A 22,108-nucleotide genomic window follows, 5' to 3' on the forward strand; every position below is an offset into this window, starting at 1 on the left:
CTTGTGTTATCAACCTAGTGCCGTGGCTCACCCATACAGATTGTACTAACTCAAGGAATTTCAAACACAGACACTGCAGGGTTACTGTGTATTTACAGCATTTTCAGTTTTTTCTTTCACATTTCCAGTATCTGCAATACTTTATGTTCATATTAATCTGTATCAAGCTAGGTCCATTTTTATGTACTATTGGCAGAGGAATGGTTTGTCTTTCCGTTGTTGTCTCAATGTGTGTCCTTGCAGCTCCCCCTTCTTGCTGTTCGAATTCCTCAATCATCTTTTTGGCTTCTTACTTTCTTTGCTTCCTCCCCCCTGTTTATGCTCCTCTTTCTTCTGCCTCTCTCTTGTCACCTGTTTCCTTCTCTCCCAAACCTTGTTCCTTTCTCCCATTCCACTTCCCTCTCCTGCTTCTCTCTTCCTTCCCTTTCCTCCTCCCCCTCCCCCATACCCCTTCACCTACCCAACAGCCCTCCAATCATACTTGACCTGAAGACAGTCCATGATCTTGACTCTGCGAATACCTTGCCACAGGAGACTGACTAACACTGAAAAGATGGGATATAAATCCCAGATAATGGGTTTATTACACATCTCAGAGCCCAGTTATAGCAGCAGGCTTCTCAAATGTAAACAGGCCTCTGGTAGAAAACACTAATAAACGCTCAGAGGCAAGGGACATTTAATCACATTTAAAGCATGTACATTTTTTATTAGATCACAAAACATTTTCACCAGTCAATTCAACTGCCCAGTGGAGAAAATGGTGAAACGAAAGGATGTTCAAAACTATATTTTGACCTATTTGGTTAGTTTGCCTAGAATTAATTGGTAGTTGTTTCTAGCTGCCATTTTAAAAATGTTGTGGTTAAGTGATCTTTATTCTTGTGCTCCACTTGCTTGCTGTGATGACTGTTTGTTAAATTGATCTGGAGCTGATTCCTGAATCTGAAATTTGAAGGTGCCTTAGAAAATAAATGTTATCATATTGGTAGCTCATAGTTTTGGTTCATGCTGAGTCACATGATATACTGGGGCAAATTAGAAAGCCAGTTGAGTACTTAGATTGTCCACTCATGTCAGGAGCGTGGAGGCCAAAGCCATTTTGAGACCCGTGTCTCGTTTATGTAGAACTAATATAACAATAATAATCGCTTATTGTTATTATTATATTCGTTCTACAACTGGCACATGTTCTGATGAGTTGTCTCCCAAAATGGCAAATGTGTGTGTAAGGAGCTTGATTTTTAAGGTAAAAGGCATTATTAACTCTGATTTGGCTGCTCAGTTATAGGTTTTGTTAAAATTCGCTGGTGCATTGGCATTATTCGGTCTCGCTTGGCTGCATGTGAATTGTTGACTGTCAATTCAAATTCAGAAACCGAAGTGAATGAAGGGTGTGAAAAATGCAAAAGAGGAACAGCAAATGTTGTTGCTTTTTCTTTGTCTGAAGCGCATATTATTCAATCTGCTAAGTTTAGGTTATTGTGCCAGCAGAAGACTGTACTAACACAGGTATAAATTATGCCTAATGTTTCAAGGAAGGGGGTGTTTGAAAAAGGGATTTCATGACATCTGACCTGTACTTGCCATGACAATCCAAGCTTTGCTGAACATACTCTACCAGTTTACCAGTGACATCTACCCGTAACAGATTCGCAGGAAGAGAAAACAGCATCAGGATCTGGATTTGTACCAGTTGGTGCAGTAATGCAGTGAATTCGTTTTGAAGAAAAGGTGCTTTCTACATAGGTGTAGGAACAGCAAAAACTCTTTTAAGAAGTGGGGAGTCAGGGAGATGATGGCATCTTTCTTGAATTTAACAAATTTCGCCTGATTTATGGTTAGTGGTGTAGTTTTCTGTCTGCTAATTTAAAACCCTGCAGGGGGCAGCACGGTGGCGCAGAGGTTAGCACAGCTGCCTCACGGCGCCGAGGTCCCAGGTTCGATCCTGGCTCTGGGTCACTGTCCGTGTGGAGTTTGCACATTCACCCCGTGCTTGCGTGAGTTTCGCCCTCACACCCAAAGGGGGCAGCACGGTAGCACAAGTGGATAGCACTGTGGCTTCACAGCGCCAGGGTCCCAGGTTCGATTCCCCGCTGGGCCACTGTCTGTGCGGAGTCTGCACGTTCTCCCCGTGTCTGCATGGGTTTCCTCTGGGTGCTCCGGTTTCTTCCCACAGTCCAAAGACGTGCAGGTTAGGTGAATTGGCCATGATAAATTGCCCTTAGTGACCAAGAAGAGGTTAGGAGGGCGCATTGGGTTACGGAGATAGGGTGGAAGTGAGGGCTTAAGTGGGCCAGTGCAGACTCGATGGGCCGAATGGCCTCCTTCTGCACGGTATGTTCTATGTTCTATGTTTTATGTGCAGGGTAGGTGGATTTGCCACGCTAAATTGCCCCTTAATTGGAAAAAATGAATTGGACACTCTATATTTAAAAAAAAAGAATTTAAAATCGTGCAGAGACATTGGCTTCACTGAAACTGGATTTAACAGATCTTTGTGAATATTGCACAGCTGTCATAAGCTATGTCTACAATGGATAGCTATGGCCTGAAGAGTCATTCCCAATACATGTTCAGGTTCAAACAGTGGGAAGAATGTATAGAGACAGCCGTTAGAAAAGTGGGGAGTGCCTGCTTGATCCGATGTTAATGGTCACAGTTCAGAAGTTCAATAATAGGGTTGAATATCTTGTGATTCATGGAGGATGCACCATTGTGGGCAAGAGCGCATAGCTGTGAACAAAAATAAGGGCTCTCTTCTGCTATTCATGATAACATGGGAAGAGTGAGAAAAGTATTGTTGCAGTTATAATAAGGTTTCCTGTATTATACAAATTGGTATTTTTTGGACTGTGGGTTGTTGCATTTTATGTATTTGCCAGTTTTCTGTGTATCTAAGTTGTCTAAATTATTTCTGAGCAGTGAAATGAGAATAGTTTTAAATCTACAACACATTTACAGTCCTTATAAATATCTCAGAATGTACAGGATTTTCTACACATACACACAAGATCTCAGCCCAGCTCCGAGATCTTTAACTTTCTGCCTGGTGTCACGTATTTCTCCAGCTCTACCCACAAGCTTAAGAAATCAAGTACAGGGAACATAGATCAGAGAACCAACTAACATAATCAAACCCAGATCATCAAATCGTTGAACAATCCACCTTTCCCTCCATTTAACTAAAAACAGTTATTTTCGATTAAATCATTCTAAATATCAAACATATATACATAATAAGTAATTTCTTGTCTGTTTTCTTGAAATACAGAAATTGTCTTTGAGATACAAGTGTCTCTGTGATTAGACCTCGGGATTTGATGTTGTAGTTCTGGGTGATCAACTTGATGAGATGAATGATCAACGTCACTCACAGAAAAAGGAAATGATCACTGTCCTCAAAATATCCCGATCTGCTCGCAATCAAGCACCTCATGCTCCTTGGTGTTGACATTCAACAGATAAGCAATGGTCCCGAGTAGCCACTTGACCTGCATTTTGTTCTGATAGACATTATGAAGGTCTGTGGTTGCAATTTTACCATTTGATTCAAACTCAATCAAATCATGGATCCTTTGCATCAGTTTGTTAAAGTATATTTTTCCTTTATCGTGTCGCTTTCCACTTTCATTGGTTTTTGCTCTGACAGTGTCCTTAACTGTTGGTGGCAGAGTAAGAAGGACAGTGCCATACAAGAGTTATTACCAATCATAGGTTTGGCTGGTGTCTTTCCATTCAGAGAGTGTGAGATTGATCGATATTTATGAAGGAGGAAGTGAATGGATTCTTCAAACTGGTGGCATGGTGACACAATGGTTAGCACTGCTGCCTCACAGCGCCAGAGACCCAGGTTCAATTCCTGCCTTGGGTGATTGTGTGGAGTTTGCACGTTCTCCCTGAGTCTACGTGGGCTTTCTGCATGGGCCTCCTCCGGGTGCTCCGGTTTCCTTCCACAGTGAACTATGTGCAGGTTAGGTAGATTGGCCATGCTAAATTGCCCCTTTGTGTCTAAAAGGTCAAGCGGGGTTGCGGGGATAGGGCGGAGGAGTGGGCCTAAGTAGGCTGCTCTTTCAGAGGGTCGGTGTAGGGCCGAATGGCCTCCTTCTGCACTGTATTCTATGGTTCTATGGTTTTCCCCTCTGACATACTAGCTCTCAGGCTGTCATAGAACAATAGAAATATTATGGCATGGAAAGAGGCCAGGTGGCCCATCTTGGCGGTGACAGCTAAAAAATGAGTCACCCAGCCTAGCCCCACTTTCCACCATTTGGTCCATAGCCCTGTAGGTATGGCACATCCAGACCTTTTTAAATGCATTGAGGATTTATATATTTTCCCAATTAAGGGGCAATTTAGCGTGGCCAATGCACCTAACCTGCACATCTTTGGGTTGTGGGGGTGAAACCCATGCCGACACAGGGAGAATGTGCAAACTCCACATGGACGGTGACCCAGGGCCGGGATTCAAACCCAGATACTTAGCACCGTAGTCCCGATGCTAACCACTGCGCCACCTGCCACCCTTTGCATTGAGGATTTCTGCCTCTATTACCCTGTCAGGCAGTGAGTTCCAGATCCCTAAGACCTTCTGGGTGAAAAATAATTCTTCATCTCCCTTCCAATATTTCTACCAATCACTTTAAATCTATGGCCCTGGTCACTGACCTCTCTGCTATTGCAAATAGGCCCTTTCCATCCACTCTATCCAGGCCCCTCACAATTTTGTACATCTCAATCAATTCTCCTCTAAGCCTCCTCTGTTCAAAAGAGACCAAACCCAGCCGATCCAATCTTTCCTCAGAGCTGCATTTTTCAGATCCCGGCAACATCCTTGCAAATCTCCTCTATACCCTCGTTATCGCAATTACATCCTTTCTGCATGTGATGACCAGAACTGCACACCGTACTTAAGCAGTGATCTAACTAATGATTCATACAATCCTCTATTACCCTGTTGAATCATTCAATGCCACCATTTGATTGCAGATGGTGATGAATTGCGTAACTTGCTGGGAACTTTGTGATTAGATTGGAAACAAACTGTAGTCCACTGACCATTTGATAATCTCCACAAACCCCATTTTGTAAAGTGTCTGGAATGCCATTGACCGAAGTGGTGTTTATGGAATTAGCTGCAGTGATTCCAACCATTTGTTATGCAGGTCGTGAACACCAAGCAGAAAATGTTGATTCCAAAAGGCTGCTTGCACTTCTGCAAAAAATATCTACTTGGAGTTGTTGCAATCATTTTGCTGGCCATGGGGCTGATCGTCGATGTGCAAGACATGGTTTAACACATTTCTCACTGAGTTTACAAGCAAAGTGATTTATTTTGTGCGGCGATCTATTGATGACCAACAGACTGCATGATGGGCATTTTATTCCATTTTATCAACACCCAATGTCCTTCATGCTTAAGATGAAATTCACATTTTAGTCTTTTGGGATAACTGCTCGAGTTCCATGTGCAATGCAATCATCACCAAACAACACGCGTTCATTGGCTACTCCATCGTACAGGATACGTTCTTCCTCTTTTTCATGAGACCACTTGGTTTTTAGACCACTTGGTTTTTAGATACCAGCTTACTTTCTGAAGTACACTGCTTGTTACTGATTCTGCCTCCAACTCCTCTTACGTAACAAGATTGCACTCATGTGTGAATTCACCTCAATCACAATCTTCAACATTGCTATCACTGATGCTGTCAGCGATAGTAGTATGGCTCAGTATATCAGGGGTGGCATGGTGCCACAGTACCTAGCATTACTGCCACACAGCGCTAGGGACCAGGGTTCAATTCTGGCCCGGGACCACTGTGCGGAGTTTGTACGTTCTCCCCATGTCTCCATGGGTTTCCCCCAGGTGCTCCGGTTTCCTCCCACAGTCCAAAGATATATGGATCAGGTGGATTGCCCCGAAGTGTCCAGGGATGTGCAGGTTAGGTTATGGAGTTGTGGGGATAGGGCAGGGTGGACACGGGTAGAGCGTTCATTTGAAGGGTCAGCGCAGACTCGGTGGGCCGAGTGGCCTCCTTCTGCATTGTCGGGATTCTATAAGATGCTACATAATCAGCTGCTTGTTTGCAAGAACCAGTAAGATACTTGACCACAAAGTTATGCAGATGAAGATGACCTGACCATCTGTAGGTGCGTGAATGTTGATCTGATTCTGATCTGGCTAACAATGTAGTCAGCGCTTGGTAATTGGTGCAGAGTGAGATTTCAACCAGAGTGATACATGTGCCAATGTTTACAGGTGTAAATGCAGGCTCGCGTTTTTCACCCTCCAGTCGAGTATTTGCGTTCATTTTCTGACAGTGGGTAGGATGTATAGGGAATTGGTCATTCGCTACCTGCTATATTTTATGAGATTACAACTCCAATTGCATTTCCTGATGCAACCTTTGTGACATACATTCCACATGGGGCTTGAATTGCTCGAGGACTATCTTTGCCTTTAATGTTTCAAAAGCTGCCCCATGGTCCATCTTCTGAAGAAGCTCTGCGACAATTGTGCATTTCGACTCGGATTTGTGATAAGCATTGGTCGCACTGACGAATTATACAAACTCTTTCACATTAGTCAATAGTACATATATATATTTAAATTTAGAGTACCCAATTCTTTTTTTTTCCAATTAAGGGGCAATTTAGCATGTCCAATTCATCTAACCTGCACATCTTTTTGGGTTGTGGGGGTGAGATCCACGCAGACATGGAGAGAATGTGCAAACTCCACATGGACAGTGACCCGGGGCCGGGATCGAACCCGGGTCCTTGGCACTGTGAGCCACCATGCCACCCCACAGAGTCAGGAATCTCTGACGAGCTTTGATTTTGCTGTGTGCATTCTTTACTCCACTTGCTGTCACTCTGTACCTTGGGAAATCAGTCTCAGGCGTCGCGATTATCCTCGTTGACCATCAAATTGTGCTGTGTGAGTCAAGTGAGAGCTGCTGATAATAATTAATTGTGTTTTCCTTTGTCCCTTCCCTGAACAACGATGTCAGCAAGTAGGTTCCGTGTCCCCTCAATATCTAACAATACTGAAGAGACGATCTTTTGAATCGCAAGAGGTGCCAAATTAGTCCACAGGGCAGTATGTGGTACTGAAACACACCTTCATGATTAACTGTAAGATATTGGCTTTGCTCTTCTAGATGTATCTGAAGATAGCTCCACAGCATATTGAGCTTTTTGAAGACCGTGGAGTCATGAAATTATGCTGTCATTCTTGGATTGTAGAAAGTGGATACTTGTCTGGAAGGGTAGCTTTGTTGAATGCCTTAAGGTGCATAGTACAAGTTAGCCATTTTTCCAGTGTGTAATTACTAGATTTCGTTATGCATGGGAATGAGTCCATTTGCTCAATGATAGCATGGGCTGGATTCTCCGTTGGTGGGATCTTCCGTTTCACTGGCAGCACACTCACACCTGCGGATTTCCTGACTGCATGGAGGTGCCCACAATGGGAAATCCCGTTGGCTGGCTGCCGGGATAGGCGATCCCGCTCTGGCACGGGCCGCTGCACCAGAAAATGGGTGTGGCAGGGCGGAGAATGCCGGCCATTTGTTTTGAGTCATTTCTGCTCCTGTGATGTTTTGGCATGGATTGCAAATGGCAACGATCTCAAATTTTGTGAAACTGGTGCAATTGATGTGTCACCACAATGACCATGACAGAACCCTTTAATCTTGCCAAGTCTGGTCAATAAGGAATGATATTGGTATGTTTAGTTACGTTACAGTGTGCTCCAGTGAGATATTCATTTTTGAATCCAAGCCTCTCAAAAAGGTTTATTCTCATATGCTTCAGCTAACATAGAAAGTGAACCAGTTTCGGGTGACACTTTTATCGTGTACTTGAACTGTGATCATTCCCAAAACCGGAATAATTGAACCACCATAAGTTTGAAGAGTGTCCATTGCAGGATTGAGAAAGAGTTGTAAAAAAAATTAAAGTGCGTTGCCAAAAATTCTTACACTGCCGCCAACATCGATGAGAAGCGACACCGAGATACTGAGCAATTCTTAAAATGACCCTATGCTTTACTGTTTGTGATCGTATACACATGCTGTAACCTCACTTTCAGGAATGGACTCATCCATGTGTTGAACCAATTAAGTCCACTTCTTTCACAAACGGCACATCTTTGGAAAATGGTTCGACTTCAAGCATGAGTTACTTTTTTTCTCTCAAACTGGACATGGCATTGTGAATTGATGAGCACCTCCAATTTGGGCCCGGTTGTAAGGTGTTTGACCATGATGGCACACATGTCGATGAGAATGCAAAGATTCCTTGGACCGTGACCCTTGCGCTTGAAATGGTTGGGCGAGTTTTTTTTAATATTTAGAGTACCCAAATCATTTTTTATTTCCAATTAAGGGGCAATTTAGCATGGCCAATCCACCTACTCTGCACATTTTTGGGTTGTGGGGGCGAAACCCACGCAGACACGGGGAGAGTGTGCAAACTCCACACGGATAGTGACCCAGAGCCGGGATCGAACCTGGGACCTCGGCGCCATGAGGCAGCAGGGCTAACCCATTGCGCTACCGTGCTGCCCCGGTTGGGCGAGTTATGTCTGTAATCCCAAATCTGAGGGTGAGATTTTTTTGTATCCTCCTTGACTCCAACATGGCAGATTTGATTTGGACTGCCAATGTCGTGGCTTTTCCCAAGCCTAAATCATCATCCTCTATGTGGTGGCATTCCCTTATTTGTGGAATTGAAGTCTTTTCAATCAATTAGTTCCAAAGTTGTTCATGCTCAAAGGCTTATGAGAGTCAACCTTTTCAATAGGCTTGGATTCAAACATGAAAGTCCCACTAGAGCACACCATAACACAATGGTTCCCAACCTTTTCAGTAACACAGCACACTTCAATGAGACAAACAATTCCATGGCACACACACTTTTTTTTCAGCTGAATCGATTGCTCAACACCTCTTAATGTAATAGTGAACCAACAGTGGCCAATCAGATACAAGGAGTGGTGGGTGCCACCCTGTTTCTGTCTCCATTGAGATGGGATGATGGCGCCTGCTACATTTTTGGCACGTTCCCTGAAGGTGGAGGAAGAGAGTGTGGAGAGAGCGAGTATGGAGGGGGTGGTGGTGTCAGAAGATACACCAGTATATCATGGTGCAGCCACACACTGATGGACACACAGTGGGACCAATCAACACACACAACACCGCAGCCAATCACCAGTGAGAGCACACGCACTATAAAGACAGGGGGCATCAGAGTTCCCGCTCATTCGAGTTGCAGCTAGCTAGGAGGACAGAGCTCGCAGCCTGTAACACAGACATTCACCATGTGCTGAGTGCATCGACTGGTTAGGACAAGACAAAGGTCTTTAGTTAAAGCTCGTATCGTATTAACCCACAGTCTGAGTATGTTTAAACAGTTAATGAGTCAATAAAATAGGGTTGCACTATTTCAAGTGTTGGTGACCTGTATGTGATCCAGAACACCCAACACATCATGATACCAGGAGTTGAGGGATATTAGCACTTCTTAGACCTACCTACAAGCCAGCATTCCGTCATCCTGCAACATGGACAACATTAGCCCACCGCCGCCGCTCCGCATCGCCGGCAACCTCGGGGCCAACTGGAAGATTTTCAAACAGTGCTTCCAGCTCTTCCTTGAGGCCACAGACAGGGAGGGTGCCTCGGATACCAGAAAGATTGCTCTTCTCCTCTCCACGGCCGGGGACCATGCCATCCACATTTTCAACTCTCTCACCTTTGCGGATGATGAAGATAAAACGAAGTTCAAGACGGTCCTCCACAAATTTGACACTCACTGCAGCGTAGTGGTGAATGAAAGTTTTGAGCGCTACGTGTTCCAGCAGCATTTGCAGGGTAAGGATAATCTTTCCAATCCTTTCTCACGCACCTCTGCATCCTTGCACAGTCTTGCAGCTACGGGCCCACCTCCGACTCCATGATACGTGACCAGATCGTTTTCGGTGTTCAGTCGGACCCCCTACGTCAGCAGCTCCACAAAATAAAGCACCTCACCCTAGCGACCGCCATCGAGACCTGTGTCTTACATGAAAACTCCACGAGTCGGTATTCCCATATACAAGCGGCTGAAACGGCGCGGCAAGGTCCCCACGAGGCGAAACGGGTCAAAGTGATTGAGCACCTCCAGGGCCTCAGCCTGAATGAGGGCGGCCATTTTGTGCACTTTTCGCGGACTCCCGCGCTTGTGCGCACCAAACGAAGGGACGGCGACATTGAGGAACGAAATGCGCAGGCACACTCCACGCACGACCGCACCGCACATGCGCGGTGGCGCAGCGAACGTGCTGACGTCATGACGTGTGGCAACTGTGGCTCCGCCCATTTAAAGCGGCAATGCTTTGCAAAATCTCGACAATGCCTACGATGTGGCAGACTTGGCCACTATGCTGCCTGCTGTCGGGCAACTCAGCCTTCCAATTCATATCGCTTCAGACATCCTCGCAGGAATGTTCGGGCAATTCAACCCACGGTCACCGAGTCCGATGCGGGCCTCCCACACAGCAGTGACACCGAGGACCTGAAGGCGCCTTTTCGAGTCGGTGTCGTAACGAAAAACAGGCTGTCCCCGAAGCAAAGACACCAGCCGCTGTCGGTATACAGCATCGATCCAGACGATGAGTGATGTGCCACCCTGATGGTCAACCAGTCCCAAATACGATTCCGCCTGGACACTGGTGCCTCCGCCAATCTCATGGCGTGGTCTGACTTCCAAAGCCTTTGTGTCAAACCAGCCATCCTTCCATCTGCCTGCCAGCTATTGGATTATAATGGCAACGTCATCCCTGCTAGCGGCTCGTGCCTACTTGAAGTGACGCACAAGTCACACAAAGCCATCCATCCTTTCGAGATTGTGGGCTCCTCGAAAGACTCCCTGCTTGGCGCGCAGGCATGCAAGCTGTTGAGCCTTGTTCTGAGAGTGCACTCTCTCTCTCTCCTGATGACACGTCTGCCTTCCAGGACGCTGACTTCAGGGCGCAACTCGACGCCATCATCGACCAGCACCGCGACGTCTTCGGAGGCATGGGCACGCTCCCATATACCTACAAGATCCTACTCAAACAGAACGCCACGCCTGTGGTGCATGCACCTCGCAGAGTCCCAGCACCCCTCAAGGACCGCCTCAAGATGCAGCTGCAGGACCTCCAGGAACAAGGAGTGATCTCCAGAGATACGGAACCAACCGACTGGGTCAGTTCCATGGTGTGTGTAAAAAAGCCTTCCGGCGAGCTGAGAATTTGCATTGATCCCAAGGATCTGAATCGCAACATCATGAGGGAGCATTATCCAATTCCCAAGCGCGAAGAGATCACATGCGAGATGGCTCGTGCCAAGCTCTTCACCAAAAGCGTGGCAAATCCATTTCGACAAATCCAGCAGGAAACTGTGTACATTTAATACGCACTTTGGCAGATATTGTTACAACAGGATGCCGTTTTGGATCATATCTGCTTCAGAAATGTTCCACAGGATCATGGAGAAAATGATGGAAAGCATTGAAGTTGTTCGCGCCTATGTCGACGACATAATCATTTGGTCCACCACCCCGCAGGAGCATGTCAGTCGCCTCCAGCGCATGTTCAAACGCATACGTGAGCAGGGCCTACGCCCCAACAGAGCCAAATGCTCGTTTGGTCAGACGGAACTCATGTTCCTAGGGAACCACATCTCCCAGTTGGGTGTGCGGCCAGATGTGGACAAGGTGGCTGCTATCACAGCCATGAAAACGCCAGAGGACAAGAAGGCGATTTCTGGGCATGGTCAACCTTTTAGGGAAGTTCATCCCTAATCTCGCCTCTCATACCACGGCTCTCAGGAACCTGGTCAGGAGGACGACAGACTTCCAATGGCTTCCTGCCCACGAGCGGGAATGGAGAGAACTCAAAACCAAACTCACCATGGCCCCGGTCTTAGCTTTCTTTGATCCAGCAAAAGAGACCAAAATTTCGACCGATGCCAGCCAATCCGTCATTGGGGCAGTGCTCCTGCAACACGATGAGACCTCATCATGGGCCCCCGTTGCATATGCGTCATGCGCCATGACCCCCACGGAACAGCGCTACGCGCAGATAAAAAAGGAGTGCCTGGGCCTTCTGACCGGTGTTGTCAAGTTTCACGATTATGTGTACGGCCTTCCTCAATTCACCGTCGAGACCGACCATCGCCCGCTGGTAAATATAATACAGAAAGACTTGAACGACATGACTCCTCGCCTCCAGCATATTGTTCTCAAGCTCCGGCGATACGACTTCCAGCTGGTACACACCCCAGGCAAAGACCTCATCATTGCTGACGCTCTCTCCAGGGCAGTCAACACTCCGTGTGACCCAGCGGGATTCGTCTGCCCGGTTGACGCCCATGTGGCCTTCGTGGCCTCCAATCTACCTGCCACGGATGAACGCCTCGTCCAAATTCGCCGCGAGACGGCGGCTGACCCTTTGCTGCAACGTGTCATGCGCTACCTAACAGACGGGTGGCTCAAGGGCTCAGAGATGATCTGGCGGTAGTAGATGGTGTTCTCCTGAAACTGGACCGCATTGTCATCCCGCATAGCATGCGCCAGCTCGTCTTGGAACAGCTTCACGAGGGCCACCTTGGCGTGGAAAAGTGCCACCGACGGGCCCGAGAGGCTGTGTCCTGGCCCGGCATCAATGACGACATAGCCAACACAGTGCTCAACTGCCCCACTTGTCAGCACTTCCAGCCGGCCCAACCACGTGAGACCCTACAGCCCCATGAGTTGGTCACGTCACCATGGACCAAGGTGGGCATCGACCTGTTCCACACGCTGGGTAGGGACTATGTCCTGATTGTAGACTACTTTTAAAACTAGCCGGAGGTGGTACGTTCACACGACATCACCGTCTGCAATCATCCATGCCTGTAAGGACACCTTTGCTTGACACGGCATCCCACTCACTGTGATGTCGGACAATGGCCCCTGCTTCGCAAGCCAGGAATGGTCCAACTTTGCCAGGAGGTACAACTTTGTGCATGTGACATCCAGTCCCCTGTACCCCCAATCCAACGGCAAAGCGGAGAAGGGCGTCCACATAGTCAAACGGCTCCTCTGCAAGGCTGCCGATGCTGGGTCCAATTTCTACCTCGCCTTGCTGGCCTATCGCTCGGCCCCACTGCCCATTGGCCTGTCGCCAGCCCAGCTGCTCATGGGTCGCACCCTGAGGACGACGGTGCCGTCCATTCATGTCCCAGACCTCGACCACGTTCCAGTCCTTCAACGAATGCAGCTGTCTCGTGCACAGCACGAGGCGGCTCATGACTTCCGTGCAGCTGATCTCCCTGCTCTGGCTCCAGATGACAACGTCCGCATCCATCTTCCGGATGGTGGCTGGTCTGCAACCGCTGTGGTTCTTCGGCAGGTGGCCCCCCCGCTCGTTCCTGGTCTGTCTACTGGATGGCTCCATTCTGCGCCGCAATCGACGTGCCCTTCGTCTCATTCCGCGCTCGCTACGTGATCCTCCACCTTTGCCACGCCCTCCTGTTGACCCGGACCTGGACTCTGCAGAGATTCCGGTCACTCTGCATCCTCCTCACTCTGACACAGTCCAGCCCGTTCCTCAGCCGGCGGCTCCCGACCCACACTTGAGGCGGTCAACCAGAATTTGTCGCCCACCTCAGAGACTTAATTTGTGTACTTTGTGGACTTATGGACTTTCTGATTTGTTCTGTTCTTCCGTTTAATCATTCAACTGGTTTGTATATAGTGTTCATCTCGTTATTCTTGTGACACACTGTATTTCTGCACCAGGCACCTTCTCATGTAAATAGCTTAGTTTTCATGTACATAGTCCTGTAAATATTTCGCACACACGTAGTCAGGAACATTCACCATACACTATTTATTGCCACGCAGGTACATTTTTTATAAAAGGGAGGATGTCATAATATACACCAGTATATCATGGTGCAGACACACACTGATGGACACACAGTGGGACCAATCAACACACACAACACCGCAGCCAATCACCAGTGAGAGCGCACACACTATAAAGAAAGGGGGCATCAGAGTTCCCGCTCATTCGAGTTGCAGCTAGCTAGGAGGACAGAGATCACAGCCTGTAACACAGACATGTGCTGAGTGCATCGACTGGTTAGGACAAGGCAAAGGTCTTTAGTTAAAGCTAGTATCATATTAACCCCCAGTCTGAGTATGTTGAAACAGTTAATGATTCAATAAAATAGTGTTGCACTATTTCAAGTGTTGGTGACCTGTGTGTGATCCAGAACACCCAACACATCAGGGAGAATGGAGACAGTGAGTGGAGAGAGAATGGAGGGTGGGAAAGTGGAGAGAGAGTGTGGTGAAAATGGGGAGGGAGAGAGTATGATTGGGGAGAGTGAGTGGAGGGAGAGTCTGTGTGGGGGGTAATGTGTGTGTGTGGGGGGGAGGGGAGGTTAAGGGAGTGGTGCAGGATAGGAGGATTTAATTGGGGCGAGGCGGTTATAGGGCTGTTGAAGGGAATTTGGAGATAAGTCTGGACATCAAACATCCGTATCCAAATATGCACATTGGTGCTGGGACATGCTGTGTTTCTTTAATTGGCTCTGGGTGTGAAATGCCAACATTTTTGGAGTTCGAATTGACCAGCATTAAGAAATGTAGTTGATAATCCATCTTGTTTTCAATAAATAAATTAACTTGAGTTGAACAAGAAGGCAGAGTATAATTATTGGATGGGTTGACCATTTGCAGACTATTTTCTTTTGCCTGAATATTTCCACGCCCGAGTGTTGAGACTGGGAATCAGACTGTTAAAAATAACAAATGCGTTTTCAAAAATTAATATACATTTATTTATTATTCAGACATTTTTAAAAAATTTACTGTACAGAATAAGAGACCATTTCCAAAACGATCTACACCCTACAAACAGACAAGTAAAACTGGTCATAATTTATAATTGTGCACTCTGGGCTGCTCTTTGTCAGGTGTTTCTCTGTTTTCCAAGCACAGGTTATTGTCGGGATCCTGTCTCGGAGCCACAGGAAGGAAATACCTCCCCAATGTAAAACATGAACAGCATCAATCCTGCAAAGATACCCATGGTTTTGACCAAAGTATTCCAGTCCACGGGGACTTGGAGAGGTGTCCACACGATTCCTAATAAACATGTCAAAATCCCAATGCATCTGTTCCCTCCAGTTTTGCTGGAGGTCAGACTCATCCCAGGTGCACCACTCTTGCGGAGACTGGGTTGGTAGTTTTGGGTTGTCACCAAATCGCATTCCATCATCAGAAAACGGCTCATAACATGTTAAGCAGGTCTTACAGTCATCAAGCCTATTGGTTCACTTTTATCCAAGAAAACCCATCATTTTGATCTGCGATACATCACGGTAGCATTGTGGATAGCACAATTGCTTCACAGCTTGCGGGTCCCAGGTTCGATTCTGGCTTGGGTCATTGTCTGTGCGGAGTTTGCACATCCTCCCCGTGTGTGCGTGGGTTTCCTCCGGGTGCTCCGGTTTCTTCCCACAGTCCAAAGATGTGCAGGTTAGGTGGATTGGCCATGATAAATTGCCCTTAGTGTCCAAAATTGCCCTTAGTGTTGGGTGGGTTACTGGGGTATGGGGATAGGGTGGAGGTGTTGACCTTGAGGAGGGTGCTCTTTCCAAGAACCGGTGCAGACTCGATGGGCCGAATGGCCTCCTTCTGCACTGTAAATTCTATGATAATCTATGATGATAATATGCCAGTTCTACCGCATACAATGGAGGATGGCTCAGAGAGGTAAATTGCTTCACCTCAAGATTGCTTTTTGATACTGAGCGTAAATATGAACAAATCGAAAACCCCGAGAGCAGTTGCTGCAAGAATTGCATAGTGCCTATCTGGGCCAGGCAAAAATGAAAAAGCTCGATCGTAACTACATTTGGTGGCCTGGCATAGATAAGGAAATTGAAATCATTGTGCGCCTGTGCGACCCTTGCCAGACACAGCAGATACTGCCCTCTGCAGTCAATCTCCATCCTTGGGAGTGACCTAGATGTCCATGGATGAGGGTACATGTGGACGTCACTGGTCCCTTCATAGGGAAAATGTTCCTCCTCTTGGCCAATGCCCATTCAAAGTAGTTGGAGGTTCAAGAGATGGGAATGATGACCTCAGCGGCCACAGTAGAGGCCTTGCGGCGGGTTTTTGCTCCGCGTGGCTTCCCCGAAGTAAGAGTGTCCAACAACGGCATTCCCTTCATTGGTGAGGACTTTCAGAATTTTGTCAGAACGAATGGCATTCGTCAAACCAGAACAGCCCCCGATCACCCTGCCTCAAACAGGTTAAAGGAGAGCTGTGCAAACGCTCAAGGCAACTATGAAGAAGCAGTTGAGCAGACCACTGTGTCTTAGGTTGGCACAGTGCTCAGCAGTGCTGCCTCACAGCACCAGGGGCCCAGATTTGATTCTGACCTCGGGTGACTGTCTTTGTGGAGTTTACACGTTCTCCCCGTGTCTACGTGAGTTTCTTTCTGATGCTCCGGTTTCCTCCCACAGTCCAAAGATGTGCGGGCTAGGTGGATTGGCCATGCTAAATTACCCCTTAGGCTGCGGCTACTGGGAGAGGCCTAAGTAGGCTGGTCTTTGGAAGGGTCAGTGCAGACTCGATGGGCAGAATGGCCGCTTTCTGCACTGCAGGTATTCTTTTATTCTATTCTAACTTTCTCCTCTCTTATAATACAACCCACCATATCACTAAGGGCACACTGGCAACATTTCTTCTGGGGCATTGCTTCTGGACCCAGTTGGACTTGGTGTTCCTCAATTTGGCCGAGATGGTGGATACATGGCAGACCTCCCAGAGGAAACAACACACTTCACAAAAACGGGACAGATCACTAGGGCAGCACGGTAGCACAAGTGATTAGCACTGTGGCTTCACAGCGCCAGGGCCCCAGGTTCGATTCCCCGCTGGGTCACTGTCTGTGCGGAGTTTGCACGTTCTCCCCGTGTGTGCGTGGGTTTCCTCCGGGTGCTCCGGTTTCCTCCCACAGTCCAAAGACATGCAGGTTAGGTGGATTGGCCATGCTAAATTACCCGTAGTGTCCATAAGGGTTGGGAGGGGTTATTGGGTTGCGGGGATAAGGTGGAAGTGAGGGATTAATGTGGGTCGGTGCAGACTCGGTGGGCCGAATGGCCTCCTTCTGCACTGTATGTTCTATGTAATCTATGTAATCATTCCAAGTGGGAGACCTGGTCCTAGTCAGAAACTTTGCCTCATGCCCACTATGATTACCTGGCTGACTTTTGTCCAAATCCAGCCCAACCTTGTATGTGGTGGATTGGAACATCAGGACAGCATGGAAACATGTTGATTCCATGTGAAGCCAGGGGACCACAACCCCAATCTCACAACAGTTGGAACCGTCAGGCAACACCAGTGCTCCTGTGCTGGAGCCTGAACAAAGGGGATCCAGGAGTCTTGAGGAGGCCCTATCATTGATCCAGGAACAAGCAATAGAAGCGAAGGACTCTACGGGGTTGGTTGACTCTCCGGGACATTCTGCTGAGGATGACGACATTGTTACCTCTGAGTTTGAGGAGCAAGTTGGGGGATTAAGGCGGTCTACAAAACCCAGGATGTCTCCCAATAGGTTAATGATGTGATGGACTGTTTGGAATTTCTTCCCTTTTGTTTCCTCAGGCTTATATTGTACATAGTTATTATAAAGCTTATTTAAAAATATGTTATTTGCGGTTGCATCTAAACCGGAGAGGCATAAATATCCTGGCCGCGAGGTTTGCTAGTGTCACATGGGAGGGTTTAAACTAGTATGGCAGGGGGGTGGGCACGGGAGCAATAGGTCAGAAGGTGAGAGCATTGAGGGAGAACCAGGGAATAGGGACAGTGGGGCTCTGAGGCAGAGCAGACAGGGAGAAGTTGCTGAACACAGCGGGTCTGGTGGCCTGAAGTGCATATGTTTTAATGCAAGAAGTATTACGGGTAAGGCAGATGAACTTAGAGCTTGGATTAGTACTTGGAACTATGATGTTGTTGCCATTACAGAGACCTGGTTGAGGGAAGGGCAGGATTGGCAGCTAAACGTTCCAGGATTTAAATGTTTCAGGCGGGATAGAGGGGGATGTAAAAGGGGAGGCGGAGTTGCGCTACTGGTTCGGGAGAATATCACAGCTGTACTGCGAGAGGACACCTCAGAGGGCAGTGAGGCTATATGGGTAGAGATCAGGAATAAGAAGGGTGCAGTCACAATGTTGGGGGTTTACTACAGGTCTCCCAACAGCCAGCGGGAGATAGAGGAGTAGATAGGTAGACAGATTTTGGAAAAGAGTAAAAACAACAGGGTTGTGGTGATGGGAGACTTCAACTTCCCCAATATTGACTGGGACTCACTTAGTGCCAGGGGCTTAGACGGGGCGGAGTTTGTAAGGAGCATCCAGGAGGGCTTCTTAAAACAATATGTAGACAGTCCAACTAGGGAAGGGGCGGTACTGGACCTGGTATTGGGGAATGAGCCCGGCCAGGTGGTAGATGTTTCAGTAGGGGAGCATTTCGGTAACAGTGACCACAATTCAGTAAGTTTTAAAGTACTGGTGGACAAGGATAAGAGTGGTCCTAGGATGAATGTGCTAAATTGGGGGAAGGCTAATTATAACAATATTAGGCGGGAACTGAAGAACATAGATTGGGGGCGGATGTTTGAGGGCTGTTCAACAGCTGACATGTGGGAGGCTTTCAAGTGTCAGTTGAAAGGAATTCAGGACCGGCATGTTCCTGTGAGGAGGAAGGATAAATACGGCAATTTTCGGGAACCTTGGATAACAAGAGATATTGTAGGCCTCGTCAAAAAGAAAAAGGAGGCATTTGTCATGGCTAAAAGGATGGGAACAGACGAAGCCTGCGAGGAATATAAGGAAAGTAGGAAGGAACTTAAGCAAGGAGTCAGGAGGGCTAGAAGGGGTCACGGAAAGTCATTGGCAAATAGGGTTAAGGAAAATCCCAAGGCTTTTTACACGTACATAAAAAGCAAGAGGGTAGCCAGGGAAAGGGTTGGCCCACTGAAGGATAGGCAAGGGAATCTATGTGTGGAGCCAGAGGAAATGGGCGAGGTACTGAATAAATACTTTGCATCAGTATTCACCAAAGAGAAGAAATTGGTAGATGTTGAGTCTGGAGAAGGGTGTGTAGATAGCCTGGGTCACATTGAGATCCAAAAAGACGAGGTGTTGGGTGTCTTAAAAAATATTAAGGCAGATAAGTCCCCAGGGCCTGATGGGATCTACCCCAGAATACTGAAGGAGGCTGGAGAGGAAATTGCTGAGGCCTTGACAGAAATCTTTGGATCCTCACTGTCTTCAGGGGATGTCCCGGAGGACTGGAGAATAGCCAATGTTGTTCCTCTGTTTAAGAAGGGTAGCAAGGATAATCCCGAGAACTACAGGCCGGTGAGCCTTACTTCAGTGGTAGGGAAATTACTGGAGAGAATTCTTCGAGACAGGATCTAATCCCATTTGGAAGCAAATGGACGTATTAGTGAGAGGCAGCACGGTTTTGTGAAGGGGAGGTCGTGTCTCACTAACTTGATAGAGTTTTTCGAGGAGGTCACTAAGATGATTGATGCAGGTAGGGCAGTGGATGTTGTCTATATGGACTTCACTAAGGCCTTTGACAAGGTCCCTCATGGTAGACTAGTACAAAAGGTGAAGTCACACGGGATCAGGGGTGAGCTGGCAAGGTGGATACAGAACTGGCTAGGCCATAGAAGGCAGAGAGTAGCAATGGAAGGATGCTTTTCTAATTGGAGGGCTGTGACCAGTGGTGTTCCACAGGGATCAGTGCTGGGACCTTTGCTCTTTGTAGTATATATAAATGATTTGGAGGAAAATGTAACTGGTCTGATTAGTAAGTTTGCAGACGACACAAAGGTTGGTGGAATTGCGGATAGCGATGAGGACTGTCGGAGGATACAGCAGGATTTAGATTGTTTGGAGACTTGGGCGGAGAGATGGCAGATGGAGTTTAATCCGGACAAATGTGAGTTAATGCATTTTGGAAGGTCTAATGCAGGTAGGGAATATACAGTGAATGGTAGAACCCTCAAGAGTACTGAAAGTCAAAGAGATCTAGGAGTACAGGTCCACAGGTCATTGAAAGGGGCAACACAGGTGGAGAAGGTAGTCAAGAAGGCATACGGCATGCTTGCCTTCATTGGCCGGGGCATTGAGTATAAGAATTGGCAAGTCATGTTGCAGCTGTATAGAACCTTAGTTAGGCCACACTTGGAGTATAGTGTTCAATTCTGGTCGCCACACTACCAGAATGATGTGGAGGCTTTAGAGAGGGTGCAGAAGAGATTTACCAGAATGTTGCCTGGTATGGAGGGCATTAGTTATGAGGAGCGGTTGAATAAACTCGGTTTGTTCTCACTGGAACGAAGGAGGTTGAGGGGAGACCTGATAGAGGTATACAAAATTATGAGGGGCATAGACAGAGTGGATAGTCAGAGGCTTTTCCCCAGGGTAGAGGGGTAAATTACTAGGGGGCATAGGTTTAAGGTGAGAGGGGCAAGGTTTAGAGTAGATGTACGAGGCAAGTTTTTTACGCAGAGGGTAGTGGGTGCCTGGAACTCGCTACCGGAGGAGGTAGTGGAAGCAGGGACGATAGTGACATTTAAGGGGCATCTTGACAAATACATGAATAGGATGGGAATAGAGGGATACGGACCCAGGAAGTGTAGAAGATTGTAGTTTAGTCGGGCAGCATGGTTGGCACGGGCTTGGAGGGCCGAAGGGCCTGTTCCTGTGCTGTACATTTCTTTGTTCTGACTTAAGGGGGAGGGATGTGGTAGTGTTGTCTTTTTAAGGGATGTGCTCTCACGGCCCATGTGACTAGCTTGGGCCTATCATGCGGGAGCACGCTAATCTCAACCAATGGTGAAAAAGCCTGGGAGCAGGCTTCTGGTCAGAGTGGATCTCAGAGTAAATGTGAAGACATTTCTAGAAACTCTGTGCCTGTGTATAAGTTATCCTTGCAACTGGAGCTGGACAAAGATTCCTGAGTTACACTTGTTAGTTGCCAATAAACACTATGGACTGGATTCTCAGCAGCCCATGCCAAAAACGGCCAGCGCGGGGGCGGTGAATCCACTATCACGCCATAATCGGGCCCGGCGCTGTTCAGCGATTCTCTCGGACTCGAAAATCGGCGTGACAGCAGAATATGCCACGCGGCTGGGGCCCCATTGACAGACGTCCGCCCAGCAAACCTCTGCTCCCGACCAGCCGAGTTCCCGACGTTGTGGGAGTAACAACCCATTGCCGGTCGGGATGTTGGCGTGGCAGCTGTGGACTCAGTCTGCGGCCACCCTGGTCGGGGGCGGGGGGATCGGACACCGGGAGGGGGGGAGGAGGGGGCCTTATAGGCGGCCGGGGGTTAGAGCCGCGCGATTTGATGCTCAGGCGAGTTGCCGATCGGAGGGTGGGGGAGGAGGTCTCCTTTCTGTGTGTGGCTCCGCGGTCCGAGTCCGCCATGGAGCTCGGCGCGGCCACTGGAGGCCGCCACCTTGGTATGCGCAGACTCCAATCCGGAAGTGGGGAGGGCCCATATCCACAGCTAAAGCTGCGAGATTTACTCCGGGTCCCTGCTCGCCCCCTGCAGGGCTGAGAATTTGTTCATCTTTTTATTAGGAATTTCGGGAGTAAAACACCACCGTTTTTACGCCGGTGTGGGGACATAGTCCCATTTTGGGAGATTCCAGACCTAAGTTCTTTCTTGCTGACATCTACCTGGTATTGCCTTGAGCCACCACAGACCAGTAGGTACAGTAAAATCTCAGTGTATAGAATGCTTCACATGAGTTGCTTCAGAGTACACACATTCAAAGTCCTGCTTTCGAACAGAGGACATTGCAACGTATGGGCAGCGTCGAGCAAGCTCTTGGCTCCAAAACTAGACAAAGCAATTTGTTGTGCTATTTGCTACCTTAAGGCAGGGGGCAACAATAGTAGCAAATGTGGGGTCAACATTAATTACATGGGCCATTGACACAGCAGGAAATGCCTCATAAATATTTTCACAGATAGCTCAGGTC

The sequence above is a fragment of the Scyliorhinus torazame genome, chromosome 11 (genome assembly GCF_047496885.1).
Source record: "Scyliorhinus torazame isolate Kashiwa2021f chromosome 11, sScyTor2.1, whole genome shotgun sequence".
Classification (NCBI taxonomy): Eukaryota; Metazoa; Chordata; class Chondrichthyes; order Carcharhiniformes; family Scyliorhinidae; genus Scyliorhinus; species Scyliorhinus torazame.